Consider the following 26,249-nt stretch of genomic DNA (forward strand, 5'->3'; position numbering starts at 1 on the left):
AAAAAAAAAAAAAAAAAAAAAAAGAAAAAGAAAAAGAAAAAATGCACAGCAGATCTCTCATCTCTTCTTTTTACCTGTCTTTATTTCCTCCTGATTTTATCAACCACAAATTATACATGTGTGTGGCAATACCCACTAGTAACAGTGGGGATGCAATATTGCTGCAACCTGCCTCAAAGCAATCTCCTGAGAAAGCTGGCTGTGTTTCCAGCAGCACAAAACCCTTCATCTGAGCCCTCTTATCTTCACTAGTGAGTAGGACAGCTGGTCTGCAAGTTTGCAAACCAGACCAGTCAGCACCCTCCCTTCTACAAAACACATTTAATCTGGATTTTGTGAAAAGAGATGCATTCAAGCAGAATTTATAAAAGATGCAAGTTACTAAATAGACTAAGTAAGAGACGTAACTCTTCTGCTACAGACCTGAAATTTTGATTTTGCCCATCTATTGTTCTAAAGTAAAATGTCACGTAAAATGTCACTTCCAAATGAAAATACCATGTAGCCTACTGAGCAACAAACACAGGGTCTCCCAGCACCTAAAAACCTTGTACAGAGGAATTTATCTCAGAGTTCAGTGTTTTGAACAAATGAACAAAAACCCACTCAGTGTTTGGACACCATGAGGCTTAACAGCTACTGCAAAAGAGATGTTAAAAGTGTGGTAATTTCTCTGATCCTCCCATTAATAAAAACAGAGCCGTGGGAGGAGCCTCTCTACCTATTAGCATCTGTACAACTGCTCTTGTGAAGAGGAGGTTGCATGCTAAAGAGCTTATAGATAAAAACTGGTAAGGAAGGGCAAACAAAGTGGGAGACAACAGGCTAGAAACCACAGCGGGAAGACAGGAAAAGCCATTCTCAGAGACACTGCTGGCAGTAACTTTCCAGCTCGGCTACTTTTATGTTTTGTTTTACAGTTCTTTCCAGTTTCACTTTATTTACCTGGAGGAAATTGAAGGTTCATTACCGAAGGAAGGAAGTGTGAGAATGGGGGCTTTGAAGTGGAGGAAGACAGTTACGACGCCCTTGGAGGGAGGTCCTGGGGCTGCCCACCAGGCAAGGGGCCGCGAGGGCTGGCTGCACCCCCGGCTGGCACTGGGGCGGCACAGGCAGCGAGCTGGCAGCGTGGGGCAGCCCCTGCCTCGCTTCTCGCTCCTGGCACGCCACAGAGGCCCACACCCAGGTTTTGGGAAGGGCAGGCGTGGCTGGGAGGAGGACAGCACTTGGGGCAGCCTCTCAGGATGACAAAAGGATGATGTCAGTGGGGCCTAGAAGACAGGGAGAAGCAGCAGCCCCCACGGCCCAGGAGGAGGAAGTGTCTGGGAAGAGGTGCTGGGTACCACACCAGGGGATAGATGCCAAGCCAGTGCACCTGGGATAGGCCCTGCTCTGATCAACTGCTGGGACCTGTCTGGCAGAAGGGAAACTTGCTACAGTCCCAGTAGATCAGTCCATGGCTTAGCTCCTCTCTTTTCCAGATTTGGAGCTTTTCAAAGGCCAGCAGCCGGACGAAGGACCTTTGACACAGTGTCATGGTTTACGCTCTCTCAAATGGTCTTTCAGAGTAAGATGCCATGTGCATGGTTTTGAATCCAAAGACCCTTTTCCCTGTGAGCTAAAGATGGATGCCTGGGTGCTACCAGTAAGTTGAAATTCTGCTTGTTACTCTGGCTACTTGCCACAATAGTCCCATGGCTTGGACTACTGGGATCACATGGACTCCCAGGGACCACGAAGAAACTCTCTGCATGTCGTTATGTCTCAGCCATAAAAATGACACATGGGTGGATTCTTCCATAAAGATCTTTGAGATTATTTAGAACTAAATTAATTTCTCCAGGCTCATAAAACTCAGAAATTCCAATTTCTTTAATTAACAGAAACTTGAGATACCATTTTTTTTTATCATTTTAGTAGTTTTCTCATTGATTTGAGTCAGCAGATTAAAACAGATTTTTTTTTCTGTCAGGGCACATGAAACTCAAGATCAGTTTATTTCACATTATGTTTTACCATTAACCATAAAAATGTTTTGGCCACAATACATCAGTGTCTTCAAAGGAGACACTCACAAGGGCGCAACCTATAAATTCAGGTGCATTTTGAGCCATTGTGAAAAATAATGGTTTCATTAGTATTGAGTAGAAACCTCCAACTAAACAACAATTAATTCATATCCTGTCCAAATTTACTACTATTATTATCAGTGACGGTATGTGAAAAGGACAAGGGAACAGTCTGACTTTCAGATCTCAGAAGGGTGTTTGCCACTAATTACAAATAATTGGCAGTCTGAGCTGGGCAAATCTGAGCAGCAGCTTTTGAGGGATGACAGGCAAAGAATCCTACACAGTCATTTTTATTTTCCTGTGTGGAAAAACACTTCAACATGTGGCCAGCCCTCAATAACAAGTATTCACTTTACCAATATTCAAGAAGGATGTTAAAAAGCTGTTAAAAATCACTTGCATATGTGCCCAGCAACAATTAAAGATGTAGATGAATCTCAGAGTGCTTTGCCTATGAACAAGGACAATAAAAAGGAAACCAAAAAGACAGATCTGCAGGAGTGCCTGGCCCTGTTCATCCACAGCTGGAGGAGGCAGGGAGGCCGGTGGAGGGAGGCTGCACAGGACCAATCTCTCAACTGCAGAAGAGGGCACCCATCCTTCCTCCGCCTGGGAGGCAGGAAAGGGAAGGCAAAGAGGACAAGCTGGGAGAAGGAGAAGGAAGGGAGTGATGACAGTTATCTTCCCAAGTCACTGTTACATGTGATGGAGCTCTGCTCTCCTGGAGATGGCTGAGCACCTGTCTGTCGAAGGGGTGAATGAATTCCTTGTTTTGCTTTGCTTGTGTGTGTGGCTTTTGCTTTACCTTCTAAATTGTCTTTTTCTCAACCCACGAGTTTTGTCACTTTTATCCTTCTGATTCTATCCCCCATTCCAGTGGTGGGGAAATGAATGAGCAGCTGGGTGGTCCTTAGCGGACAGCTGGGGCTAAACTATGACATAAACTAACTGTAAAGGAAAAACCAGAGCCTTCCCTGGCTAATGGCAACCCACACAAGATGTGAGAAAAGGTGAGAGAGAGTGGGAAAGAAACACAGCAATGCCCTTGGAGTGAAGGAAGAAGGAGAGAGGGAAGAAGGGAATCTCTGCTTTTTCACATGGTTGCTCTTGAACACAAAAGCAAAACTATCAAGTACACTACTGTAGTTACTATATGTTAAAAGCTGAAAACACACAAAGTGAACAGGACATGCAAGTGCTGGATATATTACACATTTCTGGATAACTTTAATGCAGTGTATTGCATGGCATAATGCTTCATGATAAAATGATCTTGCTCTGCAGACCACATTCTCAAAGGCCCTAGTATATAGCGGTAACAAAAATTATTTGTAAAATGCATGCAAATGAAAAGTTATCATCTGCTTGCTACTTTCATGTTATCTTCAAATGGCACTGTGCCTTCTCTTTTTTTTTCTGCCTGAAGGTTAACAGCACCGAATTAAGAGACTTAAGCAAGATGCTGTATGGTAAGAGCCAGAGATGTCATTCATCATAAATTTAACTGTAATTTTCCCCTTTCTGAAATTTTCATAACCAATCTTGCTTTACGTTCCTTCTCCTCTAAACTTTTCACTGTGTTAACTGCAATCTATTTAACTTTTGGCCACTTTGGGTGTATGTCTGGGTACCTGAACTTCACAACCTTCTTTCTGCTTTGTTACTGGAGAAAGAAAAGATTTAAAAATAAAAAGCAACAAAAACTGAGTAATGCACATCCAATACATTTGTTCACATAAGAAAAGCCTTCTTTACAGATGTTTTATGAAGATCAGCTATTCCCTTAAGTGCAGACATTCATAAATAGCAGTGGGTGCAAATATAATGCATTGAAACAGCTATTGAAAATTCAGATGAGCTTTTTCCAATAACTATTCCACAGTATAAAGAAACCACCCACTGCAAACAGGAGCCGCCCTTCTGTTCTTCACAGGGAAGCACAGATGTGCTAGGATAAGCAGCATGGCTGTAGTGCCGGAGTAGAGCTGATTCTAAGAGGAGCCCATAGCAAGACCCAAGCAAAAGCCAGGCTCTAATGCTACTCCCCATTTCTTAAAAAAAAATAGGCTTTTATGGGTGATCATTCAGGCACAAAAAGATATGACACTTTCTGCTCAATGAAACAGTACCTTAGACAGTTAAAAATGCTGTGCTGTTATAGAAAACCAAACCAAACCTGATGATAGGAAGAGCTTTGCCACAAACATTCCCTTCAACATACTTGTTTCAGCACCCATTTATTTCCCCACTGTCACTCCAGAAACATTAAATAAATCCAGAGCAAGAGGTACAACATTCAATGCCCTCACATACACCCAGTCTTAGACATGGAAAAACACTTCCTACATTCTCTTTACCTCATTTTTCTCTTTCAGGTCTAAGTGCAAATAAAACAGCATTATCATCACCATTCATCAGATGGAAAAAATCTAAAGTATTTTTTTTTTCCCAAGTTTAAAAGCTTTTAGCACAACACTCTTCAAAAGTGCCGAAGTAGCATGGCAGTTAGATATTTTTTTCCAGTTCTAGTACCAAAGATTACCTTGCTTTTATAAACAATTTATCATTAGTGTATAAAGCACAGAATACCTGACATTGTTCTGTGTCAAGTACACTGCACTCAATCATAAAGACTACCTTGAATTAGATAATTTCTAAATACCACCTACACCACTTGACCACTACCTCTGAAAACTAAAATCTGAAGATACTTGGTCCCTAGAGTAGGAGGCCACTAGTTCCTGGTCACTAGAGTAGGAGGTCAGTAAACACATAGAATTAGCTAGCAAAGAGAGTAAACAATTCCTTACATGCCTTCTGCTTGTGTTATATAAAGCAGTGTTGACTTCTTTCCCTAACACCTTTTCAAGACAAGGACAAGTATAGCCAGAATTGAATCCAGAAACTGTTTTATTAATTCCTGATTTAGCAGCATTCTTAGTGCCTAGACCTGCCCCAGCATAACTCCCATCCCAATGCCCCTTCAAAAACTGCTGCAATGCTTAGATGAGTTGCACGCCTACACATAGGGAACACCCTCACAACAGCAGTCCTTTCCCAAGTTTCAGAAGGAAAAATCCTCATGGGTCTGGGATCGCACCAATGTAGCTCAGCGGAAAGCACAGATGGCTTCCTGTTCCCTACTGTCATGCAGTTTGTGTAGCAAGGGTCCTCCAGGGCCACTTATTTTTCCTAGGACTTATTCCTGACCTGACTATAAAACAGGAATAAAAAGGATGCTGTAAGGGCGTTCTTTGTACCATTGATTTGTCAGTCAGCGGTAAACAGTTTTAATGTTTTTACTGGATACCTTTCCCATATGACCCTGAAAGAATCTTGACTGCTCAGAACTCAAAATCTTATGCAATGTTATTGAAGAGGAGCATTTTGCTTAGCTGCCTTGAGCCAAAAGTAGCCTTCAGTAGAACACGTGCTGTGTGTCACCTATTCCCCAGTTGCTATAACTGGCTAGAATCTCACACCTCAGTATGGTATAGTTCACTACTCATGAGCAAAGAGAGAAAATAAGTATTTTTGAAACAATTGTTTTGGGAAGGAAGTTAGGTCCTTATGTTCCTACAAAACTGGACAGTACTTTCCAAAACCTCAGAATGTTTTGCAGGCAGGTATATATGTACACATATCCAAACACGCCCCACACATTTTGTTAATCTACTTAACTACAAAACTACTTAATCTACTAAACTACAAAAACATGGGGCCTGTGCATGCACTTTGCCGGGTTACATTCTTAGCAGGTTGAGTTCTGTTAGCCAAAAAAAACCTGGTCAGGTCATAACTCTAAGTTGAAAAGAAAGAACATGTGCATTATAGCCCAATGTAAGGTGTGGTTTTGATTCAGCAGACCAAAGCATCAATTAGTTTTGAAGCAAAAATGATTAAAACTGGATAAGAAACAGTTTTCTATATCCCCCTTTTCAATTTCCCTACTGTGAATTTTTGAGTCTGCAAAATAATCTCACTCCAAACAGCACAAAACTTCAAATGTAGATTTTTAAGCACTTTTCTATTGGAACAATTAACACTTTGTACATTAAAAAGTTTTAAATATTCATTCCAAATTTTTACTTCTTCAATATTTTTAGTATAAATGGCTACTCTTTATTTTCTTTTAGTTTGAATTGGCATAATTCTGTGAGTAAAACCTATACTTCAAAATAATCAACATCCTCAGATAACGTGAACAACGTAGAGACAGAGGCAGAGATCAAAGGCATGAAGCCTTCTTGGAAGATTGAGCAGGCTATGAGTGATCAAAGGCAGGGGAGAGAGGACTCTGGATCTTAAATCCTGCTTCCACTATACGTGTATAATTTACAGGTTATTGAATTGTGGAGGGGGGAACTATTTATACATTAAATATAGGTTACAGGCCTGAAGAGTTATTTAAAATACAAAAAGGAACTTTGGTTGTTGGAAATGTCTAGGCAGAATCTTTCACAATGCACTTTTCCAATTTTATTTTTTTTTTTTTCCAGAAGGAAAGGAGCTTTCTTTTCAATGAACTGGCATTTTCTGACAAAATAAAACAAACAAAAAGGAACACTACGGCTGGTTGGTGTCATCACAGAAGAGATATTGTGTTGTTTGGAAGTGATAACTCACAGGAATAATGCAAAAGTCGTGTTCTGAGTAAAGCACTACTAATTATATTATCTTGCTTTTCAGAAGATTTAGAGCCCATATAACTCAAAATCTTTATCAAATTACAGTTCCTCACTATCTATGTGAAATTCACATTGTGCAGTCACATAAGGGCATTTCTTTAATTTTTCTACACATTTTGGCAATATCATTGCGCACAGCTAGACTTATTTCCATGAGACTTTTCACAGCTTACCAGCACAGGGCACTCAACTCAGCACTGAGACAAGCTTTCATGCGATTGGTTGAGTATCTTAGCTACTAGATCCTTGGCTACTTGGTCATTATTCATCTTTAGCAGAATTAAGTTCTGTACTGGAGAAAACATTTGCAATTAAAATTTTCCTAAAAAGAAAGAATTATTGCCCCAAAGTTTCAATCTGGCAAATCAATTAAGAACATTTTCTCAGAAAATCCTGAATAGCTACATAGAAAATAAATACCAATTATGTGTACATATTCAATAAATTAATTCAGCAATGCAGAGATTTAGTAATGAGACGTGAACCCATATGATTTGTGACTTCACAGCTCATTGAATTTCATGATATTACATATATCTGCTGCCCCAGTGAATATATAACATGTGAATTTCATGTTAACATCAAACAGTTTTCTTGCTGGGGAGACAGAAGTTGCACCACCGATAGTATCATAGGGTAGCTGAAAACACACTTGAGCTTAAGAGATGGTTCTAGTTCACACTTGATAGCCAAAGCTGTAGACTTGGGGAAAGAGTGACATATCATAAATAAGCACAGAATGATTACTGAAGAACCTGAAATGTGCTGAACCATTAAACAGAAGCAGATAGCACAGTCTGTTAGTTACCGGTTTGAAATTTTCAATACTGAATGCCTGAACAGCACAAAGGAGATTGCAGAGAACCAACAAGGGCCATGTACTTAGAAGGTGTTTTTATCTTTCCTAGTAATAAGCAGAAGACCTTTATTTCTTATTTCAAATTGTGGCAAGAGTACTCCAGTCCTGTTTCAACATCTTCCTGGAGTTCTGAACTACTAGTAAATGTTTATATAGGCTGTAGGGACTTCAGGACATTAAAAGGATTTTACTTTACAATTGTATAATGCCAAGTTCTTTGGGATCAAAGACAAGAATTTGCTTTTTTTTTTTTTTTTATTACAACAACATGTAAAGCAACCTTTGAACAAGAGTGGTCCAATATGAATAGAATGCTTTTTGATCAGTACTGGGCACATCCTGGCTTAATAACTAGGAGACATGAATTGCTCCAGTGGCCCAGGGGTAGAGTATCTACAGAAATGTGTACTGCCTAGGTGGAGAGGACTGTCTGGTTTGCTTTCCAGAAAGACTTGGTTGTTGAAGAGGGTCAGTTTATAGCAGTGTTGCAAGACATTCGGAATGAGGTACATTCAAAGGGTAGGCAGCTTTAGGGTACATAAAGGGATGCTTCTGAAGATATTCTCATGCCCTCTTTTTTGTATTTCTCTGACTGTAACAGGAAATTAAAGATTACTAATCATTTAATCTACAAATATGTTACTTTCAATTTGTTAACAGATGGTTCATTCAGCACAACTTCAGTGGACTATATTTGATTACGTATCTGCTTCCTGAAGAGGTATTTTTCTAAAACACTATGGTAACCGATGCTTGCAGAGCATGAAACCAAGCAACCAGCTTTCTGGAATGCAGTTCTGGATGGCTTTTATCAAGCAGGAGAGAAGCAGAATACAACATACAGAAAACAGTCCCCTTAGTTAAAATGCAGTTAAGTTCTGCAAACAGAATCTAGTTCTGTCCTCAGAGGATTAATTACAGCCATGGGATTGTGAATTTAAGAGAAATAAACTTTCACAAGGAATGTCAATTTCCTATATGAATTGGAACAATATATACTGGATAGAATGTAATGTTGTGCACAAAGTATGCAGTAACCATGTCCTTAATCCCGTATGTCCAGTGATGAACCTTTTATTTCCATGCTCTGGGAGAGGAATGGATCTGTATAACAACTCTATGCTTTTATCATGCAAACTCTTACACTTGTATTCATTTTTACTACAATTAGCCTTCTCACTGAAATTAGGGGAACCATATAATAACAATATAAGCAAGCATGCAGAACTTTGTTGAGTCTGAGAGCCTTGAAAACAAAGCTACCTATAGCAGATGCTGATTTTAGTTATGTAAACATAAAAAACTAGCACAGTAAAACTCCTATACTTTATAGAGGTCTTCTGAGATATCTAAGCAATCAGATATAACATTAAGATGAACAAAAATATCAATCAATAAGTTATTATCCACCTCAGATCATATCTTATTCTGGTATCTACTGACAACTTGCAGCAGTTTCAAATAAATAGCCAAGTAGCTCCTATATATATATCTTGTAGATTTCCTAATAAATTATCTCCTTATCTACCTGGCAAAAAGTAGCTTTCACCATGAATTGTGCCTGCTCATTCCTCTGAACTTCCTTCCCATTTGTCCACTTTCATCTGTCTTCAATGATACCAGCAATCTTTCTTGTTCAGGAGATACATGGATGTCTCTATGCTTAAGGACAAGCCCAGGATGCCCCAAAAATCTAAATAAATAAGCCTAAGTATACTGCTTTGCTCTCAAAAGATGTGGCAACATACTATAAGTACCTAATAATGAAAAAGAAAATAAATATAGTATTCTTATACGTTGTCAGTTATAATGTTAATCTTAATCACTATTTGTAAACCAGATTTATGATAGGAAATAACATTTTTGCCAAACAAGACTATCTACCACAGAAATATTTCATTCAAACCTCCTTTTGTGATTTTATTATGCATCTCAAAAAAGTTCATAATAAACTATTTAATTTATTTTGGCAACTCCTCCCAAAAAGTCAGCACTTTTTTTAGTCAGTGTGATGTAATCAAGCCCACTATTTACTTTTGATATTAGGAAGTTACTTACCAACAGCAACTCCTATTCTACAGGTGTATGGCCCACCCTGAGCTACTCTGTAGTCAGTATGGTGTGTGTGTGTGTGCACAGACAGATACGTAGTCAGAGCCCTTGTGAAAATACTGCTTGGCAGTGAAACACATATATTACTCTCTTGAGTACAGTGTATGACAGAGTAAATACTTCACCTCTCTCACACACTTTCTCTCACTCATGAAGCCCTCCTTGGAACTGGGATCTGGAGCAGAGGACATAGGAGAGACTAGTATGGATCTGTGGTTGTTACAAAAAAAATTAGTTATTTAGCTGATAAGTAATCCCTTTTTTTCCTTTTTTTTTTTTTTTCTGCTTGTGGCATTGTCCCCACAGGACTGTAAGAAACCTCTACCAACAGAATACTCACTTCTGGAGAGGAAGGATAATAGATAAGTTGCTGCAAATTAAGAATTCTGCTCTTCAAGAAAGCAGATTCTGCTCCTGATATCAAGTTGTGCCATGTAAACCATAAAGTTTGCAAAAATGTTTAGGCAGCAACCATACAAGTTTCAGGTAAGGTCATACTGTGAGTTCCTGGAGGTACTATTCATATATAATGCTTAACAACAGAGGCATCTGCCTGTTGATAATACAACTGGATGTGAATACTTTGTCCACCCATAGTCTGAGTCAAACTGGACCATTGATATTTTTCCCCTAAGAGTTACAAATTGCTTACTTGAATACTTAAATATCTCATGTAACTCAAAGGAGCAAATAAGACCTATTACAACTAGGAAAACATGCCGCTTTGCATTTCCAGGATCTGTGAAACAGAATTATTTGGCATAAACTGATTTATGTAAAAATCCAGCACAATTTTAATATGATATCTTGGTCCAAATTCAAGCCCTGCACTGTTTCCTGTATTAAAGTATTTAGTAGGAAGAACACTGGGATTTCAAATGCTGGGCTCTTTCCGGTTAAAGAAAGAGTTGCAAAATGAAACACCCATTTGCTATTTAACATAACTCAGACTGTGTAACAGCCATGACCAAGAAAGTGGCAACGTTTACAAAATAACCAATGACACTAAATAAAAACAAGGAAATCCTGTTCTCAACATGCTTCAGACCCATTTTCGCAGATAACAGAATTGTAAGTAGTTAGTCATGTATCGATGAAGAAATTTTGAAGTCTGATATCAATGAATTATTTAATCAGCTGGGCATTCCTTTAACACATACTATGCACAGATATTTTAAATATAAGTATTTTAAAATACTTTCTCTAGAGACTCCTTCATTTGAACAAATACTTTAAAAACAGAAATTTCTTCAACCTTCCTACAAAAACTGACACAAAAATACAGCAGAAATGCAGATGTTTTTGAAATATAATAAAACTCCTTTTATATTTGATAGAAAGAGTCCCTGGATTTTTCTTTTTCTTTCTTTTTTTTTTTTTTATTAATTCCATAGTCTTCTAGCTTGTGTTTGATTATTTTTAGAGGCCTCTCAACCCCTGACTGTTTTCAGCTTCTTGCTTTTTCCATGTACTGAACAGTTTTATTTTTTTAGCTTAATTGCATTTGCCTACTCTTCCTTTAATACTCACTTGGATTATATTCTGAATGCAGGTTTTCTAGATATCTCTACATAGAACACAGGGTCATAGGTTGCCCAGGTACCAGCAATCCTTGTTGGGCACAGAAGTGTTTACCACAGGGCGGGTTCTCTAAAACTCCTTCTGCCCTGGGAATAATCTCACAGAAGAGCTATAAAAATACCATATTTTGGAAACTTTGTTCCTTTCCAAATTAAATATTGGGTTGATTAAAATCCAATAGTCAAAAATTCTGGCCTCCTTTTTTTTTTTTTTTTTTTTTTTTTAATAGGTTGTTATATGTTTAAACAGTCTGTCAGACATTTCTGAACTAGTCTTGAAATAGATACCAACCTCCATGGATCAAATGGCAACCCCTCACTAGACTTAACTTCCAAAAGTCTTTGCAGTGTCAGCCAAGACATGTAAATGTGTTCTCTTTCATCTAACTGGATAAAATTTTTATCATTATTGCTCTTTCCTACTCTTTATTTAACGTTTCCACATGCAGAATTTGTTAACATTTAAGTAAGTTTTCACAGCTTCCCTGTTCCTCCTTCCCCCAAGTCTACAGGAATCATCATGCAATAGCAGAGCACTAAGCAACAGATGTTAATCCCATAGTTTAATGCACCACCAGAAAGTAATCAGATATTATGATGATAAGAGCAGTATAATAATCTACATGGAATAAGTATTTTCATTGTTAATTTTTATCTTCTCTCCCAATTTGGATTTCTGTGCTTTGAGGGAATTTATGTCCCAGGAGTACATCTATGATGTACCATTTAAATGACAGCATGGTTAACATGAATTCTTTTGCTCTGTATAATCAAGTCTATTATACTGATAATACTGTATAACCTTTAAGAATATTTAATTGCCATCCAAATACTTAACCACATGGATACCTACTGTTTATTTTAATATAAGGTTTAATTAATCTTGTTACTGCTAAAATGTTGTGTGCAAAAAAAATTTTAAAAAATTACTCTATAATCCATGACATCTGTATTTTGTGATTTCTCATCAACAAAACATTTTATTTGGTTTAGACCCATCCACTTGCTCCTTCTTACTTCAGTTTACCTTTTCCTCTTGGAATATAATCTAATCTGTACACTTTCTTACTCCATTTCTCTGTTCTCTCTTCAAAATGTCAAATGTACTTGTCATGATTTCTGTGAATTTTTAACTTCTCCTGGTATCAGTCCGTAAAGAGTCCTACTTCCTAACTGGATTACAAACATGGAAACCTCAGAAGATGTATAATAAAAAACATTTGTGTTTTGATGATTCAAGATATCAGTTGATAAATTTTTATCATAGTATTTTTATCTGTATCCTACATATATATTTCTATTTTTTAATAAAAATGAAATAATCTTATATAAGCATTTTATAACTGTTGGTAAAAGAATAATTTTATTTGGTTTTACTCTAAATTTTGCTTTTTCCAGTGTAGCTTGTGATTATTGGGGGGTTTTTGTTAGAGGAATGAGTAGGATCGTGAGCAGTACATTTGAAACAAATTTGTATGGAGAAACATTAGAAAATTAAATGCTCCATACAATGTGTTTTGTTCAGTTTACAGATAAAATTCAATCATTTAAAGTCTGTAAGAGGATATTAATCCTGCTTAAACTGCAAATGTTAACATACCTAACTATGATGTTGCTAATGATACGTTCATAATGTTGTCATTATTAGTACAGTCTTATAAACCAAGCTTATTGGTTAATTTATTGAGTTGGCAAGTAACACTTCTGACCTTCACTGTCAGTAGATTTCCTAATTTAATATATTTTGTCAATGTTGTGTTTTTAAACTATATATTTTTAAATATTATTTGTCTAAATGAATGCACATGAATTGTAGACTAGAATGATATTTTCTGTACACGTGAATAGAACATGAAGAATAACACACAGTACCTCACAATAAAACAAATCTAAACTCTTAATTTATGAAAATAATGGGACTACTCATTCATATAAGTACCTTCACGAGTAAAATTTGCAGGTGGTGCTCAGATCTTGTGAAGGATGGCAGGAGAGGAGGGAGCTGTTTGGTGAAGCACATATGGATCTTCCTGTGCCTCTCTTACCCTTCACAACTAAGAGATGTTCATAGAGATCATGACTTTCCTGTTACTACTCACCAGAATGCAAGGCTGGTGTTATAATAGGAGCAGGTTTTCAAATCTGCAGTAAGACTTGGAAACAAAATGTGTAGCTGCTTCCCTATAAAGAAATCACCAAGCTTCTGCACCATCTAAGCAACAATATGAAGAAACCAACCTGTCAAAGGCTTTCTTCAAAACAGTTATTTTTCAGTCATTTTTTCAGACGGGGTAAAATAAATTCTCATAGTACTTAAGGGCACAGGTACAATGATACTAATGGACAGCCATGGTAAGAAAAATAAAATATAGCCTTTCAAATGCAACCAAGATTCAGCAAAAGCTGTGACTGTTTATAGACTTTGGCAACACATCTGCTTGCTTAGTTGTCAAGTCTGGAATTCTGGTGTTTAAGTCCAGGTGTCAAGAACTGAAAATGTTCACAACTAGAGATGAACAGTAAGTATGTGTTTGTGTGAGACAGGCAGAGATGAGGAGTAGGATGGTATGGCCTATGTTTGTCACTTTTTTAAAATTACTGTGGCTACATTTTTTCAGTATGAAACAGCAGAACTAAAGTTTTAAAGATGGACTGCAAGTGATTATGGGAGTGTGGCCGAAGCTGCTGATAAAATTCCAGCAGGAAGAAATCTTGCTTCACAGTGCTATTAAAATGGTGGTTTGTCACAGAATCATCTAGGTTGGAAAGGACCTTGAAGATCACTCAGTCGAACCATTAACCTAACACTGACAATTCCCAACTACACCATATCCCTCAGCGCTATGTTGACCCTACTCTGAAACACCTCCAGGGATGGGGACTCCACCACCTCCCTGGGCAGCCCATTCTAACACCCAATAACCCCTTCTGGAAAGAAATGCTTCCTAATATCCAGTCTAAACCCTCCCTGGCGCAACTGGAGGCCATTACCTCTTGCCCTGTTGCTTATTACTTTGTTAAAGAGGCTCATCCCCAGCTCTCTGCAGCCTCCTTTCAGGTAGCTGTAGAGGGCGATGAGGTCTCCCCTCAGCCTCCTCTTCTCCAGACTAAACACCCCCAGTTCCCTCAGCCGCTCCCCGTAGGACCTGTGCTCCAGACCCTGCACCAGCTCCGTTGCCCTTCTCTGGACACGCTCGAGTCATCCAATGTCATTTTTGGAGTGAGAGGCCCAAAACTGAACACAGGAATCGAGGTGCGGCCCCGCCAGTGCTGAGTCCAGGGGTCAGATCCCTTCCCTGTCCCTGCTGGCCACGCTATTGCTGACACAAGCCAGGATGCCATTGGCCCTCTTGGCCACCTGGGCACACTGCTGGCTCCTGCTCAGCTGGCTGTCAATCAAAACCCCAGGTCCCTCTCTGACTGGCAGCTCTCCAGCCACTCCTCCCCAAGCCTGTAGCCCTGCTGGGGGTTGTTGTGGCCCAAGGGCAGCCCCCGGCATTTGGCCTTATGGAAACTCCTCCAGTTGGCCTCAGCCCATGGCTCCAGCCTGTCCAGGTCTCTCTGCAGAGCCTCCCTACCCTCGAGCAGATCAACACTCCCACCCAACTGGGTGTCATCTGCAAACTGACTGAGGGTGCACTCGATCCCCTCGTCTAGATCATCAATAAAGATGTTAAACAGGAGTGGCCCCAACACCGAGCCCTGGGGGACACCACTCGTGACCGGCCGCCAGCTGGATTTAACTCTGTTCACCACAACTCTTTGGGTCTGGCCATCCAGCCAGTTTTTTACCCAGCAAAGTGTGTGCCCATCAAGTCATGAGCAGCCAGTTTCACCAGAAGAATGCTGTGGGAAATGGTGTTAAAGGCCTTACTAAAATCAAGGTAGACAACATCCACAGCCTTTCCCTCATCCAATAAGTGGGTTGCCCTGTCGTAGAAGGAGATCAGGTTTGTCAAGCAGGACCTGCCTTTCATAAACCCATGCTGACTGGGCCTGATCCCCTGGTTGCCCATTATATGACTTTTAATGGCACCCAAGATGACCTGCTCCATGACCTTCCCTGGCACCGAGGTCAGTCAGGTTTAGGTGACTTCTGAGCTAGATATCACCACCATCAAACCCGAAGCACCTAGAATCGCTACCTCCTTTCCAAAATGAGTGACACCATCATATGCATAAACACAGGTCTGAAGTGGGAGTGCAAGCAGGACACAGTATGAGCTATTAAGCCTTTTTTATATATATTGCTTAAGGACAAAACATAGTAATGTTGCATGCTAGAAACAACAAAAGCAATTCAGACTGCCCCACAGGAAGAAATACTTATTAAAATTATGTCTTTTTAGTACAGCTTGAAATGTATAATCTGTTTTTAAAATGTTGAGCACAATATAAATGCAGACTCTGCAAGGTTGTACTAACCAAAAAGCCTAGTCACAGCGTTATGACAGCTTTATGACATCTAACCATCATAGCAAGTGAAAACATGGAAGAGATGGCAGGTGGGAAGAAGTACTTGATATTCAAGGGAAAATATTAATGGATGTGTCTAAAATCTAACTACCTTTTAATGTGTCATGCTTAGGAATATTTGCATAATATTATCCTTTAAATTGCAGTGTGTACGTATTAATTTTACAGTGTCACTCCCAATAAGTCTGGTATCTGTACATTCAACAGGCCCAACCTAGCACACTTGCATCTCTCTATCACAGATCTTTGGAGTCTCAGTTGAGGAAGTGGCTCAAAAGCAACACAACCCAAAAACAAACATGAAGAAACACCAGTTTGTGAAAAACTGAAAGCCCCCAAACAAATCTTGTCCTAGGAAACTGTCCTGCAATGTGAAGGGGTGCTCCAAGGCACCCTCCATTCTTTCCCCACGTACATTCTTTCTTAAGTTAGTCTTCCTCTGGATAATGCCTGTTATAAACATACTAGAAGTCCGCACATAAATGCATACATACTAAGAGTCCATGAACAACATGCAAAAGAGCTGAAAAGGAAGGCGTACAGAACAATCTGAAATAGGACCAAGGGGTTTAAAAACAAACAAAAAAAACCTCAGTGATGAAGAATTATGAAGCAAAGCATATGGTCTGCATATGTCCTTAGTCCTTGGTGTCATATACTTCCTAGCACATCTTTTACCTCTTCCATTTTGCACTTCCCACTTTTCCTTGTTTCCCTAATCATTAGATACATGTGAAATGTTGGCTGTAAATTTTTTTCTGTTTTGAAAAGATTACGCTTCTTATTCAATAGAAATAGACCAAGAAAACCCACAAAGCTGTATGTGTCTGACCTTGTTATCAGTGTGAACAAAGTCTTTTCTATTAGATGGTGGCATTTTGGAATTTAGTTTGATGCCCATCTGCAGTGGAAAGCAGGAATTGCACCACAGATCCTGTGAGCTCAGGCTGACAAATATGTGATGTTTTTCTTGTACTACACAAGACATCATTAAAGGCAACAACACCTTGCATCAGTTAAGGTTTCTATTCTCTTAAAATCATGAGGAAAACATTACAATCACTGAGTCTCAAGGAGACCAAGACACACCTACAAGTATGCATTCAAACACCATCATTTTCTAGCAGGCCCCTGCCACATTCAGTCCTCAGAGTGATACATGGGAAACAGATTTAGACCTGTAAATCTGCCATTTCCTAGCTTTCATATGCTTCACTTAGCAATATAAGTAACTTCCTTAGAACATAATTTCTTTACATTGCAGTTTCTTTTCAGGAAGATTTAGATATGCTTGCACAAAGCTTTTTGTTTTGTTTTAAAGCTATCATGAGTTAAAAGGATACAAAACTCTAGAACATATTACTGTCTTAAAACAGAACTGGCACACAGAATTGTATAATTTAACTTCTTTAATTTATTATAGCTGCTGGTGCTTCCAGCAGGGCAGTTGTTTAAAGGTTGGAAAATATTTTAACTCATTTTTAGCAAACCTTTCCTCCTCATCCTTTCTACAATTTTCTTCCTGATTATTTGCTTAGTTGCATTCCAGTAGATCAGAAAACAAATTTGTCAATTGTGTGTAATAACTTTCCCCAAAGAGGGTTAGAAAAATGAAACTGTTGAAAAATCACAAGACAACTGTAGAACAGCTGTTCATTTTTGCTATATATTAGGAAAATTAAGCAAATAACTTCAGATATAAAAGATGCAGTAATAAAAACAATTTCCTGAAGATATCAGTTCAAACTACAAAATAATACTGCTGGTATATTTAGATAGAATTTCCCTTAAATGTTCCAGGAAAAACTACTTAAAACTAAGCCTTTGGACATATGACAGTTTTTAAGATACTGTAAAACACAAAGCAAGTTAGTATCTCATCCAGTTATTCATTCTGAGAAAATGCCAAAACCACAATAGTTACAGCTTTGCTGTTCCAAGATGAGTCTTGTAGTCCACAGCTCCTGTAACTTCTGACATACTACTGTCAGGAGGTATTTGAGAAAAAAAATATTTTACATATGCTATCCTATTCTTACATGTTTGAACAATTTTTAAAAGTAAATTTGAAGCTCTACAGCATCAAATTGGTGAGATGTTTCTTCTGAAATACTCACATAGTCTACTTCAGGTGACCAATAATTTATGTTTCGTTTGGCATTTCCTTATGAAAACAAGAAAATGTAGAATGAAGAGCAAAGGCATAATATGCAATTGTCTCAAATACTTGGTTTTATATTGTTTACATTTAGAATAATTACGTATAAACCTACTTTTTTTTTCAGTCTTCCTTCTCCTTCTACTAACAATCATGAGATTATTGCATAAATTATGACATTTAAGGAAGAAAAACCGGCTTGGTTCTTACTTTTGAGTCTTGGATATTCTTGCTTTCATAAACACTGTTAGAAATACCCAAGAATCTGAAGTTAGAACGAGTCTTTGAAAACATCCTCTGTAACTACTAAGGCTACAAAGCTAAAGAGAGTGTGAAAGGTGGACTCCTTTCATACTCACATCCAACAGCTGAAGCATTAATGAAATTATCAAACTTTGCAAGATGGATGGCAGGAGAGAAGGGTTGCCAAGTGTGCTGAGAGCCTGACCCTGCAAGTGGCCTTGTGCTTGTACAATGATCTGTCAAAATCTGTCTTGTCTGAAAATAAGGGCTTTCTCTGTCTGGATGTAGCTCCAAGACTAGAGCCTATATATGTATATGCTAACAATTTAGTATGTGAGCTTTGCACAAGGAGTATTAAAAATATTTTAATTGGTTAATTAGCTTGAGGCTCTGTATGATTAGACTTTCCTAGGTCTACAGACACAGCACAAAAAGAGACACTGCATATTCCACACACATTACAATCTATTGTCCCAAGGCTTGTATTTAATCTCAGAAGATCACAAAAATCTTACTTTCCTTTAAGAAATACAAAGCAAATGCTTAGTGGCAGAGCTACTTAAGGGAGACAGGGGTTTGGATCCTGACTTCTTGAATATACACAGTTGGCCAGGACCACAGTCCTGATCCTCTAATGAAAGCTGAATTTCCCTTCTCTAATCAGCTCTCTCAATGACTGTAGCACACACTGCTTTTATTCCTCAGGGGCAGCTCCTCTCCCTGTCAAGGTGAGATCTGCATAGGAGGTATTTGAGCCACCATTACCGAAGTTGTGTTTTAACTGTGTGGGTGCAGCATTTGACCCAGCACATACAAAATGTGTGATCAAAGTGAGGGAGAAACTTTGATAACCTCCTGCTGGGAAAAGGCAGATATATGTGCTATCACCTGAAGAAAGTCAGTCCAGAGTAGAAAAAACCTTGGAGAGATTTGCCATCCAAGTCACCCACTGGATTTAGCATAACTGACGAGTATCTATTACTACATAAGAAGGGAAAGTGGGAGTGAATTTAGAACTAGTTAAATAAAATACCACAAATTAGAATTTACAAAGTTAACAGGAGTTTTGGAGGCTTCCATTATTCACATAAACTGAAGATATGTACCCTCTTAGCAAACCAAAATGCCACGTTAGCTACAGTGAGATCCACAAACAAACTTTTTATAATAGTTTATAAACTTGTACTAAGCTCCTGCACATTCTTGCACACTCAAGCTGAAAAAGAAACAGCTCTTCTAACAAATGGCTTCATTTAAGGCCTCTCTCAAAATGTACACATTTATATATTTTTGTCATCAATTAAAACAAGGGGCCCAGAAAAGCAATTATTTACTGCTGGGCATTATGAGAAATATCTCTGAATTAAATTATTCTCAATTAGTGAAAACTATTACCACATGAATAAAACTGCATTCTAATAACAACACTGCCTTTTAAAGGACATCTTGCACTCACCCAGAGATACATGGAATTCTGAGTATGGATGCATGCAAACCCCAATACTTAATCGAGAATCTGCTTTTGTTTTTCTTCTGGTTGTTAATTATTTAGGGGCAAACTGAAACGATTTCATCTGTAGTGATTTTGTGTGCAACTCATCCCTGTGCACAGAAACAAGCAAAAAGTTTTATACCAAACGAGACTTCAGATTAAGAGCAATATAGAAACTTACTCATGGGATGAAACCCGAGGCCAGTACATCCAGTACTGGGTCTCTGAGAGAGGCAGGACCAGCTGTTTCAGAGGAAGTTTAAATGAAACATAATTAATAGATAGTCATTACTTTATTCTGGCCTGTATACCTTTTGGTTTATAGTTTGTTTGCGAACAGATCTCTGTTTGTATCTGAAACCTGAGTGGAGAGTGATTAGTTGAATCTTGTGGTTTTGTTCTCAAGTATAACACTGGCAAACATATTTCCTGTGTGAAAACTGTGAATCCAATTTTCGCTTCCAATGACTGTTTCTTATAAGGTGCTCTGTGTCTGCCAGTAACTTGATGTGCTAGAATAGTCCTAACTTGCTAAAATTTCTGAACATTTCAGAGAGGCTCAAGCACTGTTGGAGTACAAAATACTTCTGAATTAATTTTCATCCCAGTTACCAGAGCTCTTCTAGAATATACTTTGGAGAATTTTTTTCCCTAAAAAATAGCTATTTAGAGCTTTGAATATTTCATATAGACCCCAAATTAACTCCTTGTAATGAAAATATAAGGTGCAACCAGTAGCTCAAAAGTGTATGAAAAACGGATTTAAAATGAAACAACTAAAAATTATCATTTTCACACTGCATTTTCTATGTCCGTATAGAAAATGTCTGGTCCACAATCTGTGTACTGTACAGAAACTGTGTACTAATAATACACCCATACTTTTAGAAGGCTTTCAATGTTTCTGAGAATACCAGTACGTTTGTGAACTTTAAAATACAGGTTTCTGTCAGAGAGCTAATTATTGTAAGAATTGTTGTTGACCATATCTACAGAAAATTACATTACACAGTACTGCAATAGCAACCCAGTGCCTCAGTCACTAGGCAATCATTCAGGCTCACAGCACGCTACCTCACAAATATCATAGATAGAGGGCTCATCAAAACCATGAATAATCTTGGAAATACTTTGATTTATGTTTTAGGTCAGTAGAGAGATGCCAAAGGGGCCAAATCAGCTCCCATTTCATTACCAATAGAAAAGATTAGCACTGTCTTCCATGTTGAGCTGCTTGTTGCCTGTGTTCACCCTAATCCCTTACCTCATCACAGACATGTTCATAAACCAGGATCCAATTAATTCATGGGAATGTGCAGAATACATACAAAGACATATTATGTCCACGGAGCAGAAGTATCTATTGTAGCTCATTTTTCCCAGTTCATGAAGGCTAAAATCATCATTAAGGGCAAAACAGCCCATAAATGAAGCCAGTGAGGAGCACTATGAAACTTATTTTGGGGGTCTAATCTGTTTTTGAACCACTTTTCCTAAAAAATTTCATTTACTGACAGACATATTTTATCCAGAAATACAGAATAGGCAATCTTTGGGAGTGAGGGGCCGGAAGTAAAGGATAGGGAAGGTACAAAGAGGTGGAAGAAAATAGTTTATTCACTAAAAATGCTGTTGAGATGACCCAGATTAATTTGACTTCATTCTTTTAATTAAAAAAAATAATATTTGTTTTGTTAAAGATAGGTTCGGAGATCTCTTAATTATATTGATTTTTGTTTTGGAAAAATGATTAATGATGCTTAAAGAAACAAAGACTGTTAAAAAAATGAAAGTACATTTGTTATTTGAGCCACAATGATTTCTTTTCTCAGATTTCTCATATTCATGAATGAAATAATTATTATTCCAAATCAGTCTGAGCATTACAATTTCATTACAACTTATATCTGGAAGGCAAGTGACAAGTTCTTCAGGAAACACTTTGATGTAAGAAGAATAGAGTTCGTCAACAGCCATCTTTTTGCTAGAGCTGGTAAAATTATATTAACAATTTATTTATTGTTGATAATTATATCTTTCAATGTTTTGAAAAAAATACCATAAAAAAATTTCAAGCCTGAGTAGTGAACCTTGGCTGAATGACTAATTTGGACATGTTAAAGATCCAGAAAAGGAAGGCCAGGATTTTGGGGGGGGAAGGGGGAAGCACATTTTGTTCCTTGATCATTTGTCCCTTGTTACCAATCTTTTAATAAGAAATGCTTTTGAGAAGTCCTCAACATAGACATTTGAAATCACTAGGCATTTTTTAATCCAAATTTTCCCTTCCTGCTTGCAAGACTACAGTCTAATTTGCAAACAAAAACCAGTAACATCAAACTATAGGAACTCAAGATGGCACTAGCTGAAGTCTACATTTGTTTTTTGAAGGAGATAAAGATATTGGGTATAGTGGGTTTTAAATGAATTTTCAGGAGAAGATACAAAGGGAAAAAATTTCTCCCTGGTGAACTGAGATTGAGAAAGCTTTCTAGGTGTTGGCAGCGCCACAGAAAAATCAATGATAAGAAGTTAGAATGATGAGATGATAAGCGACCACCTTATGTAAATAAAGATGAGGTTAACAGTACTATTAAAGTGTTAGAGCTATGGAACATTTCAACATTAAACAAGAGAAAGAATTACATAGAAATACCATGTTCTTATTTACTATTTTGTCTGTATTTAGTTATTTTAACCAGGACTAAGATGACTCTACTGAAAAGCACAGGAACTTTAAATCTAAGGCAAACCATATTTGTATACTGTGAACAAAATATTCCATAAAACCCAGTATATTTAATTCATTCTGTCCAACCTTTTATCCTTCAACAAGACATCACATCACTCTGTAAGAAGCATCAAAAAATTATCGAATTGGGTACAGGCAACATTAAAGCCCTAATGCATACAAAGTATATTGCCCAACTCCCTCGTTAAAATCTGTAACAATGAAAGAGATGGCCAAAAAAAAGTGTTTTCTGCAAACTGTACCTACAGCCAATCAAACTGGAATTCCACAGCTAAAGCATAAAAACCAGCCTACCACCTATCCAAAGTAAGACTGTAAGTTGGTGCTTCACCTTGATTTTCTAGTACCCAGCAAACCAGATCATTAAGTGCAATTTCATTCATTTCATAATCTCATTTTATTCATTTCAGATCTACAGAAATTGTGTTTATATATTTCCAAAGCCATCTCCACTTGCCAACTGCCACTCTACTGTTGCTGTGCTATTCCTGTGATGTTAAAACACTGTATCTGTAGTTCTCATCAGACAATCCTGTTTGCAATGCTGATATCCTGGTAGGTAGAGGGAGACTGATAGCACCCAGAAAAAAACCCTCAACTTGTAAGGCATTGATAAAACACAAATATCAGTGTAAAGCATGAGAAAACTAGGACAAGAGAAAAGAAGGGAGAGAAAGAATAATATTAACCATATCTGGAAGATAAATTCATTTTCTAATTGAAAATTATAGAACTCTGGGAATTTCAACAGATTTTTAAAATAAGAAACTGACAACAGAATTTTGAACATATTTATAATAGATTTTGAAAATTTTCTCCAACACTGCAGAACACCAGTCTCTCAGAATTAGTCGCCTAGTGTCTGGAAAACATTTTAATGAAAAAACTGTGACTATGTATATTTGCTTACCTGGTCAGTTAAACAAAATTCACTGGCCTGAGCAGAATGCATTGTAAAAGAAAACTGTAAAAGAAAAAAAATTCAATTATTATTTATTTCTCTCTCTCATAATTTTTATGATGAATTATTCATGAGTGTTTACTGTTATATAGAAATTGCTATCTAAATCATACTAAACAAAAAACTTCTTACAATCTATTAGGTCACTGTTTTCCCAAAAGAGTCCTGACTGTGTTAGGATTACATTTATAAACAATAGTACTAAAACCAACAGACACTATACCCTGCTATTCAAAAAGGATTAAAGGTATCAGATATGTAGTTGGTATCAACTTGTGTGTATTTTTATTCAAATACAAATATGTAGCTATCATTATTTCCTTAAAGGATACTCAGATTTATAATATGTCCTTTTGGTAAAACAAGCAAAAAAAAAATCTCATGTATTTCTCATTAAATGTTTTTCAGGACACTTGAATACACAAAGTTCATTTACTTTCTATAATATGTCACATAAACACAGTATGAAAAGAACATATTATTAAGACTGTACTGTGATGAATATAAATATCATAAAGTGCCAAATGTTAGCCTGCCTATGGAACTTTTATTTCTTCAGTGAGTATGGAATAAGCTACAGTTGCTAATTCCTTAGTCACATAGCATTCTTCCATGGGAAGTCCTCTTCATTCCTTGTACAAAACGACATTCAAATGTTCAAGCACTGATGTTTTGTGTTAATTTCATTGCTTAACAGGTGGCCTGGAGAGACATCTGTGCAGTAGTGTTCAACTCCTGATATGAAAACTGCAGTATTTTGCTATGATCCATGCACTCTAACCATGACTGCTTTGACTGTGTTGCAAACAATACGCCAACTCAAGTTCAGCAAATTCTTTTGGAGGAATAACATTGTCCCAGATGAGTTCCTTCATTCTAACAAATCAAGCTGCAAAGTGAATACTTAATTTGGGTCACATTGGCTCAGTGTTTTCAGAAGACTCAGCATTTCACACTTCATACATTCAAGGGACTGCTCAAAACAATTTCATCTGGAGACATAAATACCAACCACATTGCAAATTAGGTGACAAACAGGTTACAGAAATGAGGAACACGAATTGCTGACCATCTCTACAACTTGATGCAATGCACTTCACACCTTGATGTGTGAACTCTGTGGTAAATCAGAGGACTGAATTTTATTCTTCAGGGCTTTAATCAACTTTGTTATGAGACTCCTTTTTGTTGTCCTGAGATGTCTCAGTAACCAGATACTTTCCTCTTTCTGTTTCTGAACAAGAGTCTTCCTTACTGCAGACCAAATTAACCCTCAGAGATGGCCCATCCACTTGCTCTCTAGATCGAGGACAGTATGAAAAAGAAGTGTGTTACCAAGTAAAGAAGGATTCCCAAAAAGCATTTGCAGAGAATGGTTACATAAAGCTGCAGAAGGCACGCTTAGTACTATTTGACTTTATCACTTTACCACTTCATAATAACACAGGTTTTCTTGACAAGTAAATGCCTATTCAGGGTGTTGGGAATGCATAAAATCTTCAGAAATTCTGTTAGGAAGAATGATAGCTGCCAGCCACAACCACCAACTCTAGTGCTGGAATGTGTAGATGGTGCTCCCTGAGGTCAGGGAATAACTGACAGCATACCATCCTTTTTGCAGACCAGTATGACAGAAGGGTCCTTTGGCAGTATTTCAGTAAATACCTGTTGACTGCAAGGAAACTGACTAAAGAAACATGGTTCCAATCCTGGACTCTGGAAATGAAGTTTTATAATAGGAAGTGTCATATGATGTCAACAAAAGACTCCTGAAAAAAGACTGGTAAAAGAGAAAGACAGTTCTAGCACCTCCTTTCCATTCACCTGAGACAGTAGTTTCTGGCATACAGAACATCATTCCCTATATGAGTATTGACCAACCTGCCTTGCATTTTTCAATAAAAGGGAAGGCAGTGACCATGATGCTGAGAATTTCAGAATGGAACAATAAACAGCAACCAGGAAGGGTACAGACAAACTGCAAATCCTGTCAGATCAGTCCAGTTTATCAGCAAATCCTAGAGTGTATGCTGTTAATGAAATATAATTTCCTATTGGTTACAATAGCATCCTTCTGATGTAGCCAGACTAGTTTATTTTAATTTAAAAACAGGGATTTGCATCAAGCAACTTTGAGCTGAATGGGTCATATCCTCACCATTTTCTTAGCCACCTGCCTGTTTGTGACTTTTGAGAATAACTATCTCATTTCAGAAAGATTTATCATGGAACTTATCCTCCTAGTCCAAACTACAGTCTTGTTACTGGCTTTGCACCACTGGACTGATGCAACTGTGCAGGTCACTGTAGAAAAAACAGTTTCTCTGTTCAGATCTAATAGCAGGAATGCAGGAATGTTTTCAGCAGTTAACAGCAAGAGAGTTTGAGCAAATGCAAAAACAGTGAAAAGATGACTGATAGGATAAAGTATAAACTGAATAGTGGTCACTGTGCTTTTGTAAGATTTGCTGTACATAATCCTTTATTCTGAGTTTCTATACAGAAATTAAATGGAATGAGCTTTACTCATGATTACATTTGTTTAGCACTGCAGAGCAAACTATCTTTCCCTGTTAGGCTTTTGTGTAGCCTTTCAGGAACAACGTAATATGTATGAAAACTAGCAAGAGTAAGTGGGTTAATGACAGACTGGATGCAATTTGCTTATCTTGGCCACATCTCGAATCTGTGATGGACACCCATCCCTGCCGATACAGGCATTGCTGCCAGCACTCCTCTACCAGCCAAAAGCTCTGAACATATGACTCCGCTCTGGGGAGAAAATGCACATTTTGCATGAGCAGCTCTGCTTCCTTCATTAATTATGTCACAGCGTCTTTCAGAACAAAAAATATT

The 26,249-nt window shown here is 37.8% G+C and overlaps 1 long non-coding RNA gene across 2 annotated transcripts in view; it reads right to left on the bottom strand.

Moving 5' to 3' along the window:
• The window catches only part of LOC113483137, a 298,071-nt gene that overhangs the window by 41,978 nt on the left and 229,844 nt on the right, over positions 1-26,249 (bottom strand). For both annotated transcript variants that reach the window (XR_003398962.1, XR_003398963.1), the window contains one exon: positions 23,343-23,396. This is a non-coding gene — a long non-coding RNA (uncharacterized LOC113483137). The remainder of the gene's footprint in view (positions 1-23,342; positions 23,397-26,249) is intronic.

Source organism: Athene cunicularia (genome assembly GCF_003259725.1).
Source record: "Athene cunicularia isolate RWA chromosome 1 unlocalized genomic scaffold, athCun1 chr1_part1, whole genome shotgun sequence".
In the NCBI taxonomy this organism is placed as follows: domain Eukaryota; kingdom Metazoa; phylum Chordata; class Aves; order Strigiformes; family Strigidae; genus Athene; species Athene cunicularia.